The sequence below is a fragment of the Symphalangus syndactylus genome, chromosome 11 (assembly GCF_028878055.3).
Source record: "Symphalangus syndactylus isolate Jambi chromosome 11, NHGRI_mSymSyn1-v2.1_pri, whole genome shotgun sequence".
NCBI classification, from domain to species: Eukaryota; Metazoa; Chordata; class Mammalia; order Primates; family Hylobatidae; genus Symphalangus; species Symphalangus syndactylus.
In genome coordinates, this window is record NC_072433.2 from 104,868,412 (window position 1) to 104,880,658 (window position 12,247).

The 12,247-nt window shown below is 38.8% G+C and overlaps 1 pseudogene; it reads right to left on the minus strand.

The window, feature by feature from the left end:
• Nucleotides 1-4,499: 4,499 nt before the first annotated feature.
• LOC129457646 (ribosomal protein uL30-like) lies at nt 4,500-5,087 on the minus strand (annotated as a pseudogene).
• Between the last annotated feature and the right edge of the window lie 7,160 nt (nt 5,088-12,247).

The following is a 12,247-nucleotide window of genomic DNA, read 5'->3' on the forward strand; positions in this document are numbered from 1 at the left end:
AAATTATATCGAAAGGTGCAAAAATAAAATTAGATGAATATATTAGTTTTCTAGTTCTGCTGTAACAAATTACTGCAAACTTGATCGCTTAAAACAACGTATCTCCTAAGAAGAATGGGAAAAAGTCAATGTTTATATGGAATCTTAGATAAGAAAAAAAAATGTGATTTGGGGAATGACGGGATTTAAAGGAGACACAAACTATACTCAAGATATCAGTTTGGAATACAGACAAGTAGAGTCGTTATTTATTATAAGAACTTTAAAATGTTTAAATTGGGAGAGAGACTTTTATTTTAATTACATTTAGTAGAGTTGTCGATATATATACAAGTCTACAGTTGTGGGTAAAGATATAAGTTGAAAAATAAGATTTGGAGTCATTCACCTATATGATATTTAAAGCAGGGAGCATAGATCATGGTTTTTCACTTTGGCACTATTGACATTTTGTACGGGATAATTCTTTATGTGGTGAGCTGTTCCTGTGTATCGTTTAGTGGTCTTTTTCCTCCAGAAGTCTGTAGCACCCTCCATTTGTAAGGAAAATATCTTCAGACATCTTCAAATGCCTCCTGGAGGATAAAATTGCCCCTGATTGAGAACCGCTGGCATAGATGACAGAACCAAGGCAAAGAGTTTGATGGAAATTTGAGGGATGAAGAGGAATCACTGGTGTTATGCCAATATTTATTGGTAGTTAGAAAAGGGGTTATCCTGAGAGGGTACTGATAAGATTTGCCCAAATCTCATGTCAAATTGTAACTGTCATGCCAAAATCTCATGTCAAATTATAACTCCCAGTGTTGGAGGAGGGGGTCTGCTGGGAGGTGATTGGATCATGGGGTGGATTTCCCCCTTGATGTTCTTGTGATAGTGAGTTCTCAAGAGATCTGGCTGTTTAAAGGCACTTTCCTCTTCTCTCTATTCCTCCTGTTCCAGCCATGTAGGACATGTCTACTTTCCCTTCCCCTTCCATCATGATTGTAAGTTTCCTGAGACCTCCACAGCCGTGATTCCTGTACGGCCTGTGGAACCATGAGTCAATTAAACCTCTTTTCCTTATAAATTACCCAGTTTCAGATATCCTGTTATAACAGTGTGAGAATAGACTAATACATGTACTGAGGGGTGAGTCTGTTCCAAACAAAGGAGGAAAACCAGAAGAATAGGGCATCAGAACTATTAGAGGAGATTGAAGAGGCGGAGGATCATGGTGGACGGGAGGCAGGATTAGATTGCAGCTCCTACTCGGATGGACAGAGCCACATGTGGAGGTTCGCATCATGAATTTTTGTTCCAGAATGACTGCAGGAATATATCATGATACCTGAGAGCACCGCCTGAGGGAAGCGGATTGCTCCTGCAGGACGCGGGAGACACGCCAAATACTGTGAGTGCCCAAACTGGAAGTGGGAAAGGGAGATCATCCTGCCCCGAACACAAACCCACACTGGGGAAACTGAAGGTCTAGATTAAGGGAGAAGATTCCGACCTTACCTGGAGCTGAGTCAACTTAGAAAGCTGAGTGCAATACAGAGGTAGAGGAAGCAGCGGGAAAAGCTTTGGGAGCTCGCTGGGTCCCCCAGCAACTCATTTTTGCCTGGTCTCACAGGGGTCCTCCAGGAAGGCAACTAGAGGTGCTGAGAAAAGACCACACAGAGAAGGAAACCTCCAACTAAACTTTGTAACAATTTGAACTGATAGAGAAGCCTCCTGGCCAGAACTCAGGAGATAGTGTGAATTTCGTGTGCAGACGCCACAGGTGGAGAAAGAAGGAAAGCCATACTTGATTTTGCTGCTGGGAGGTGGGTAGTCTGGGGCAAGTTCTCAGTCCTGCTCGCCCACTGCCTGGAAACAGACTCAGTGCTGTTGCGGGGAGCATGGTGAAAGTGAGACCAGCCCTTTGGATTGCAAGAGAGCTAAGTGAGGCCGACTTTCCCCCAGTTCCCTGACAACCTGCATAATGGAGACAGTCATAATCCTCCTAGGAATGTAAGTCCATTGACCTGGGAACCTCACCCCCAACCCCCACAGCAGCCATAGCAAGACTCGCCCAAGGAGAGTCCGAGCTCAGACATGCCTAGCCCTGCCCCCACCTAATGGTCCTTTGCTACCCACCCTGGTAACAAAGGATATATACTCTTGCAAGTTGTAGGGCCCTGCCCACCACCTGTTCCTCCTCTTATAACCACAGCTGATGCTCTCTGGAAAGCCCCACTTCCTGGCAGGAGGCCAACCAGCACAAAAATCATGCATTAAACCACCAAAGGTAAGAACCTTCACAGAGTCCATTTCACTCCGCTGCCACCTCCACCAGAACAAGTGCTGGTATCCACGGCTGAGAGACCCATAGATGGTTCATATCACAAGACTCTTGGCAGAAAACCCCCAATACCAGCCTGGACCTTGATAGACTTGCTGGGTGGCTAGTTCCAGAAGAGAGATAACAGTCACTTCAGGTCAGCTCTCAGGAAGCCACATCCGTAGGAAAAGGGTGAGAGTACTATATCAACGGAACACCCTGTGGGGCAAAAGAATCTGAACAACAGCCTTCATCCCTAGACTTTCCCTCTGACAGAGCCTACACAAATGAAAAGAAACAGGAAAACCTACTCTGGTAATATGACTAAACAAGGTTCTTTAACCACTCTACCCGCCCAAAAAAAAATCACACTATCTCACCAGCAATGGAGCCAAACCAAAAAGAAATCCCCGATTTACCTGAAAAAGTATTCAGGAGGTCAATTATTAAGCTAATTAGCGAGGCACCAGAGAAAGGTGAAGCCCAAAGTAAGGAGATACAAAAAGAATGATAGAAGTGAAGGGAGAAATATTCAAGGAAATAGATAGCATAAAATATAAATCAAAACTTCAGGAAACAATGGACACACTTATAAACACGCAAAATGCTCTGGAAAGTCTCAGCAATAGAAGTGAACAAGTAGAAGAAAGAAATTCAGTGCTCGCACACAAGGTCTTTGAATTAGCCCAACCCAACAAAAACAAAAAAGAATAAGAAATGTGAACCAAGCCTCAAAGAAGTCTGGGATTATGTTAAATGACCAAACCAACTCCATTCTATTTCCTGTTTTTGCAGAAGAAACCACTCCTGATTTTTTATTTCATGGATGTTTTAAGATTTTACCATGTTTTAAGAATACCAGTATGTTTATGGGTACAAACATATTTTTTGTATGTTTTTGAAAGTTTTTAAAGTGTCCTTCTGTATTCCATTTTTGAAAATTATGTATCTTGATAGATATAACAGTAATTCATTTGTAATTACTGAATAGTATGCTATTGACTGAATATAGCCTGATTTACTTATCTGCTGATACATAAGTTGCTCCTGATTTTTGTATTTTATTTTCTTTTTTAAATCAATCTTACTGATATTTTTATATTTTAAAGGTTTTCTTACAATCAGTTTCTATTAATCTCTAATATAGCTGTGCTTTCTACTTTGTTCCATTTAGTTATCTTTATTTTTCCACTCTTCCACTTTTTTATTTTTATTTTTATTTTTGCAGTGACAAATGAACATTTGTTTTTATGCCTTTTTTCCTGTGTGCATTTCAAGTCTTTTTCAAAACAAGGTCCCAGGAAACTCCAGATTCAATTATGTCCCTGGGCTTGGTCAACTGCTGCAGAAGTCTTAGAGAGCCTTGTACAAATGCTAGAGTTGCTTATTTACCAACATTAAACCCTGGGATAGACAATGCAGCAAAGCAGGACTCCTTCCTCCATGGAATGTGCTGATTTCAGATGCGGCGGCAGCCAGTATAGAAAACGCTGGAATGTTTCCTTGGAACTGGACTGTGATGAGAGGTGCTTGCCATGAACATAAGCTACTGTTCTGTACTGTACTGTTCTGTTCTGTTCTGTTCTTTTCCAGAGTATTGCTCTTGTTGCCCAGGATGGAGTGCAATGGGGCAATCTCAGCTTACTGCAACCTCCGCCTCCTGGGTTCAAGCAATTCTCCTGCCTTAGCCTCCTGAGTAGCTGGGGTTACAGGCATGTACCACCATGCCCAGCTAATTTTTGTATTTTTAGTAGAGGCAGGGTTTCTTCAAGGTCAGTCTGGTCTTGAACTCCCGACCTCAGGTGCTCCGCCCACCTCAGCCTCCCAAAGTTCTGGGATTACAGGCATGAGCCACTGCACCTGGCCAGCTACTGTACTGTCTTTGACCCTTCCTTTCCAGTTTTCGAAGATAAAGCAGTAAATAATCTTCTCCGAAGATACTTGATAAAAATCCGCCCCCCCCTCCCCGAAAACAAAAACACATGCTTCCATTTAATTAATAAAAATTTACTGCAGTTTGGCACCTGGGTTCAGCTGGCGGATGAGCTGACTGATGTGTTCACCCCGATAGCCAGGTGTGCCCATCTCCTTGAGGAAGCCCACTCTATTTTTGGTAGCATGAAGGGCCATTGAGAGGTGGAAAGGGTACAAGAACCATGAAATCTCCTGGAAATGCTTTCCTGGGAAGGCAATTTCATGAATGAGGTCTTCCAATCAAATGACACCAAACTTCCCCAGGTGTTGGTCACTGTGTTGTCTGTCAGAGGGATGGTCTTATTATTGACCTTGGCTTGTCTAAATTTCAAAACGAGTTACCAGACAGACTTCAGATTTGGAAATCCCAAGGTCACATAAGGTTCCAATATTCGCAGCATTTTTAGGTTCTGTGTGGTGGGGGTGGGTGGTGGGATGACTTTTACAAAGACACCACTGAAAATTTTCTTTAGGTGAAGTCTTGCAATGGTTCTCTGCACCAGTAAACTCATGCCATCAATTCTTTCGATGCATACAACAAAGGTCAAGGAATGTTTATCTGGCAATTCCAAAGCATGAGATTTCACTTCTAGTCATCTGAGATGCACCTTGTCACGTTTCTGTTGCTGGGAATCATGTAGGAATAATTCTAGTCGCTTAAACCTGAGCCATTTTTCTTTCCTCTGCTCCTTCTTTGCCAAAAGTGTCTGCTTTGCCTGGGTGGATTTACGGGCTTGATAAGCTTTCCTCTTTTTTTTGGGAGACTTTCTGGAACCAAAGGGATTTTTCTTTGCTCTTGCTCCGCCATCTTTTTAGTGTTGCAGCTACTGATCCGCTCTTCCAGTTTATTTTCTGTGTCCTTTTTGAGTTATGTGAAACCTATTCTTTGCTCAATATGCAAATAATAGTATTTTATTGTAATATAAACTTTTCAGACCATAAAATTCTTCAAATTAATGTTTTATTTGCATCTCAGCGTTTTACATGTAATATTTCTTTTTGCTTTTAAATATTTTATAATTTTCACTAAAATTTCTATGTGTGTATGTCCATAGCTGTTTAGAAGTATGCTTCTAAATTTTCAAATGAATGTGTTTCCTTTTACCATTGTTACTGATATCTGACTCAATACAGAAAATATGGTTTAATGCAGAATTTATTTTATTTATAAGGGAACCTTAAAACATTTGCTTTGAAGAGACAGAAAGAGTGATAGGCTTGGTTTATTAAAGATAACATATTTATAATGAATGAAGGGCTCTTTTTCCATAAATGAAAAACTTGAGAGTGATAAGATACTAATGAAGGAAGCAGGAAAGCATGAGAGGGAAATTGAGTGGTCTGATTTCCCTGAGCTGTGGAGAGGTGATGGATCCCCCAGATTTTGTTGAGTAGTCTTAGAAGGGAGTAGGGGAACCTCCTTCACTGTAACAAGAGAATGAAGAAAAATGTGTGTTACTGTAGGAAACTTCGTTGGTTGAGAATTTACAGAATTGATCACCATTTTCTGAAAAATATAAAGCAAAACTGTCTAGTAAAGCAGATGGCAGGGATTAGTAGGAAGTTTGAGAAAACAAAAAAATATGAAATTTTTCCTTAGAAAATAGATCGCAAAATAGGAAACTATGAGAAGTCTGTTAGACAGTTAGCTCTAGTAGCTAAAATGGGTCTCCATTAGTGATCTCTATGTTAGCTCAGAATAAACTATAAGCAACTTTCCACAGACACTCATCTAAAAGTGTTTTTGAAAACTGGGAGTAACTGTCCTCAAATCCCTATCCAAATTATATACAGTCCATTGTTCCCATTTCCAGGTCCTTGGGGGCACATCCTTAATGCTCCACTCCATGCCGCCTGGCACCAGAACAATTTATATCTTTTCTTTAAAGAGAGAATTTCATTCTGGAAATGCTGAGCAGGTCTTGCTTAGTAGACTCTAGTTATATAAATTCAGAAATATTTAAGGCATTCCAAGATTTAATTTAGGATTCAAACTTTTTTTTTATTTTTTTTATTTAGCGTGCACATTACACAGGTCTCCGTTTTGTAACTAAGTGCTCTCTCTACTTTAAAATCATTCTTGGCTTCAGTGCTGCCCCCAAATATCAGATTTATTTGTGTTCACGCTACCGTTTAGATCCCAAACACTCCTCAAATTTGTGAATTTGTAATTCCTTTTTCCTGCTTTTGTCTATGTGTGTACACACACACACACACACATGCTCTGCCAATTGAAACAGTATCCACTCACAAAACATGTGACAAATAATCTCCCAGTTGAAGTCTGAGATCCTTGATTACCATAGGCACTTATGAATAATCAAACTGTACAATATTTTATTACAGAAGGTCTCAAATGGTTTGCCTATTTTATCCATATTGATTGTTTTCTTCTAGTGATCTCAAAGTAGGTGATTAAAAACCTAAGGTATACATTGTTGGTGATATTTTTTATGCTCTTCTGGAAAAAAGGTGACCAACAGTCCAGGACTGAGTTTTTCCCAGAATTAAGGGGTTCCCAAGATGTGAGATTATCAGTTTTAAAAATGGAATAATCCTGGGAAAATTGAGACAATTGTTTATCCTATCTGAAAGCCAAACTAGATTCAAAGTTTGGGTTATCTAGATTTCTAGCCAGAATTCAATGTTTCAAACAGTTTGTCATTATTTAATTTTTTACTTAGATTCATAAATATGGTAGTTCCTCTAGTGTGTTCTGTCTTACAAGTTAGTCTCACAAGTTTTATAAAACATGCATTTTAAATGAGGTATATTTAAAAAAATGTAAGAAGCTAGCTTGGAGAAGTAATACTTCCCCCATAAAACTATTTGCTTTTATGTATACGAACATTTACAGAGAATGACATCTTAAAAAGTCTGGAAATAATTTGGCGTTACAGGCCATGAAACTTCGTGCTTTAGGTCTAAAATAAAATGTCAAAATACTTCACCAGGTTTTTCAGACACAAAATAAAATAGGACAAATGTATGATTTGGGGGAATTTGAGATGAAGGATATTATCTGAATAATACAAGCAGAGAACAAAAGTAAAGTTTTTTCACACAATTATGTTAATTTCTTTGGTTTGGACTTTAATAATACTTTAATAATGCACTACATTAGAATATAGCACAGGTGATTGTGGAAATAAGTATTTTACTGTAAGGTTTCAGGGGCATATTCTAATGTATTAAAATGGTCTCAACTTCTTTGTCTAATATCCCACATTTGATGTTACAGGAGGAGTAAGTGCAAATTTTGATGGAACACAAAGGAGCAAGTGAGAAAGTAGGCATTTTCCATAAAGTAAATGAGCAAATGCACGAGATACCAATTTTTGAAAACCTAAAGAATAGGAGAGGGGACATATTTACAGGTAAATAGTCAAATCTACTTGGTGATTTTGGTCCAAGTACAATGGAAAAAAAACAATTTGCACAGAATATAGTCTAACTTCTATTACACAAGTATGTTTCTGGACACTGTGGCCTAGTGAGAAAATATTTTGCAGACGTGGAAATGCATGTATATCACTGAGAGATGGGGATAAACTGTTAGAAATAAACCATCAATGATATTTTAAAACATCTTTGTTTTCCCACATGGTAATTAAAGCAAAGAGTTACTATGGTTCCTAGAAAGAAGGAGAGGATGGTATCGCTATGTTTTCCTGAGAATACAATCTGTGTGGACATGGTCTGAAGATTTCCCAAAGGGGATTCATGACTTTTGAGAAGAAAGTCTAAATAAAATTACTCTCCTTTGATACAGGAGAAGAAGGAAGGTGAGAAGATCAATTACTTAGCATGTGCACAAAGACTGTACAATCAGAGGAGTGGTTTCTTGATAATGACAGGCTCCTGTGACAAGGCCTTCAAAGCACATCAAGGGGTTGATTGAGCTGCTGGAGCAGGCAGGCATATGGAGTGGTGGTTAGCTTTCTTTGTAAAAGAACAATGGAAACTGGTGTCACCAGGTGACTTATCTAATTTTCACCTGTTTCCCCAAGTGGGAGTGAAAGAATGGAGGGGGGTGGGTGGGTAGAGGTAGTGTCAGCAGCAACTGCCTTGCTCTTCTCTCCCTCTCTCATCTATCCGTTTTGTCTGACAGAGGGCAGATTACGGCAGCTGAAGGAGTTAGAGGGACCCATGTTTTATAATAAACTTTCCCTGCTCTGTGGATTTGTCCACAAAGTTAATATGATTTATGCTGGATGGTCAGTTTAATATGTGCTTTTAAATATGGATCAAGGACTTCATAGATTCCTTCCTGTAATCAACATTTACGGAGCACTTCATCAGAGCCTGGCACTGTGCTAAGTGGATTTTTGTAAAAACTGAAGATAGAAGGATTTTGAAATAGGTTTCATTCTATTTTGTCCATTTAGACTTTACCAGTAGCTATTAATTCTGATAGTAAAGGGCAAGAAAAACAGAACGTTCCTCTCCTCTCCCTAACAGCCCCCCCATTTCCCATGATGTATGTTTGACATTTTCATGATTATTAAAGTTTGAATAATTAAATATTTGGGGTTTTGTGCATATTTCCCCCTTTACCTGCTAATTTTTAATGAGTAGTCAAATTAAGACATGATGGGGCAAGGGCTATGTTGTGGGAAGTTTCTGTATTATTTAAAACTGAATTATTCTGTTTCTAAATATGGAAGACCTCACAACATGGAGGCTGTTTTATCTAAATCTAGAGAGTACTTCTGGAAGTTTCTTGAAAGCCCAATTTTTCTTCATTTTTCGTATTAATTTGTTTATAACACTGCCAAATACATTGATTTATCCTCTTACCTACTGTCAAAGCAGCCCAGCTCTGATGTTGAACATGGGCCATTTCAGGTAATCTATCATAAAATGGCTCAACAATGCCAAGTTTCTTTAAACCCCTTTCTGAATGTGTTTTCTTACTCAAAAGCAACTGCTTTGTGGAGTGACCCCTGCACCTGGTGTGTCAAGATTCAATAACTAATTGAATACACAGTGATTTCGGTTCTCCACCTGAGACAGCACTGATAATGAAATGGAGACCTATCTCAGACAGCAAAACCTATAAATTAGCTTAGTAGTCCATCAATCTAAGCCCTGTCAAAAAAAAAAAACTAGAGAAAGAGAAAAAAAGAATAACTGTTAGAAAATTATACCCTTCCACATTTGTATCCAACAAGCAAATAATCATCAGCACATTGAATCTGTGTTAGGAAGGGGAATAAATATAGCCTTCTATTAAAATCCTTAGCACATAGGAAGAAATGAAAGCACTTATTTGGGCTGAACACATTTTATTTAACAATGAAGGTCTAAATCCCAATTTAATCTTCACTGTCATGAGTACTCCCTATTTTTATATATAATAGGTACTATTGTACAAAATACATGCTCCTTACAGTATAAGGGTGAGGCAATCTAACAAATCTGATGCTTCAGGTGAGTTCCCAGAGACATAGGCTCTGAAATAAAGTTTAATATGCATAAAGTTTATTAGGAAATGTCCCAGGAAGGGAATGAAGTTGGATCATGTGGAGGAAGAAGCTGGGCTCCAATGCAGGAATACCAAAACCTCAGCCTCCTTCATGAGGAGCCTGATGCTTGGATTTCCCCTCCAAGTTGCCCAGATTTGGGATCAGACTAATCCACTTGAACAGTCCTTGTATGAAGGCTGCTCCAAGGCGGCACCATGACATTGGCCGTGGAGTCTCGGAGTGGGCTTGGGCATCGAAGGCTTAGCTGAGAGCACTTTCTACACTGTAGGCAACAATCTTGGGACTCCTGGAAAGGGGGCCTGAACACAGCACAGTGTTCACTACATCAGGTAAGTGACAGCTGTCACAAGCTAGGGTAAGCATCCAGACATATTCAGGAATAAAAAAAAAGAGTTTGGGAGAAATCTAGGTAGTTAACTGTTGTATTTCTTCCCAGAATAAGTGCTACTGAAACCCCTTGAACATGAATGTCCCACTGTTAATTTCCTGAGTTTTTTTTATTCTTTAGGCATTCTTTGGTAAGATGAAATAGTGTGACTCTACATAGGCATATCATAAATTTCACCTGAGAGTTTAACAAACAGAGAGGTTTTTAATAACATCCTCCAGAGCAGAATGTACATAAGCTCAGAAAATGGTCAGTCACAGGTGTCATCACCTTCCCAGGGTTGTTTGTTGTTGTTGTTCATGGAATATTCTGGAAAGAAATAGGTAAGCTGCTACAGACCACACAGGTTGGTTTTGTGGACTGAATTCTGTCCCTTGCCAAAATCCATATGTTGAAGCCCTAATCCCCAAAATGACTGTATTTGAAGATAGGGCCATTATGGAGGTAATTAAGTTTAAATGATGTCAAAAAGGTGATGCCTTAATCCAATAGAACTGGCCTCTAAGAGGATGAGCTACCACAGTTTCCGTTCCTTCTACATGAGCACAGAGGAAGGCAGGCCACATGAGGATACAGTGAAGACATTTATTAACAAACCATGAGGAGGACCCTCACCAGAAACTGAGTTGGTCAACACATCAAGCATGGACTTCTAGCCTCCAGAGCTATGAGAAAATATTTCTGTTGTTTAAGCCAGACTATCTGTGTTATTTTGTTATGGCAGCCCAAGCAGACTAATAGAGCTGGTTACATGGTTAGCAAATGTAGGGACCATCAGTTTAATCTCTTTGCACTACATAAAACTGGAGATAATGAATAAAGAAAGACAACTTGTATGTAAAATAAGTTACAGGAGTTTGAATAGTTGACATAAATTAGTTGACATGAAATAGTTGACTATTACAAGCATAGGCAACTGGTGCTTTAGAAGAAAATTATATTACAGGATGCAAAAATCTTCTCAAAGGAAAGATGTGAAGAAAAGTTCGGGATAATGTGGCATTGACATGTTAATCTAGGTCAAAGCTTCAAAACCTTAGCACTATTGACATTTTGGGCCTGATAATTCTTTGTTGTTGGGGCTGTCCTGTGTGTTATAGAATATCTAGTAGCATCCCTGGGTTCTACCCACTAGGCGCCAGCAGCAATCCTTATCCCAAAGTGATGACAATCAAAAATGTCTCCAGGCATTGCCTGAAGTCCCCTAGGAGACAAAATTGTCTGCCTACCTCTTTTTGAAAACAATTGATCTTTAAGTAATACATTCTCAGAGATAGCCAGGAATATGAGTGCATGCACTGTTAAGGTAAGCCTAGGGAGGAGCTGTGTTTTAATTACACATTAAAAACAACAAAACAAAACAAAACAAAAAAACAAAAACAGCTGTTTTGTGTGTGGTGTCTTTCGTTCCTTGGGTGAATGTGTTCCTCGCTATATATTTGTCAAGGATTTAGTTGTGTGTGCAGTGGAAATGGTGAAATTGGAAATGATGAAAATTGGGTGTAGAAAGAATGAAAAATGTAATGGAGAAAGTCGCTGGCTGTTTAATGATCTTCAGAAGATTTTTTAACTTCAGGGGTGGTTTATCACTGGAAATATCTAATAGTTACATTTTTAAAAGGCAAATATGATAATCAAGTCTTTCTTCGACTATTTGATAACCGCCAAATTATTTCATTCTTTATCTGAATTTTTAATAGAAGTTTTGAATGTTATGCATATATTAGGAGTCCTTTTCTCATTTTCCAAACATGTGAATTGAAGAAAATGCAATTTAATGTTACCTGATTCTAAGCTACTGTGTATGTTATGTTGCATGAGACACTAATATAACATGTTAGATAATGAAATGGACATTTCAGATTATGCTATCACTTCTTTTTTCTCTTAGGGACAGATTTCTTACGATGTTTAAATGTTTAATGCTATATGAGGTTTATTAAGCAGAAGCATCCCATTTCCTTTCACACACTTAGAAAATAAACATTGTGCTGGATTTATCTGTTCCCGCAGCTGTGTGTTTGTAAATGTCAGAGCAAGACATGTTACGTTAGATTGGAATCTATTATCATTCATGAAAATAAGTTGCAT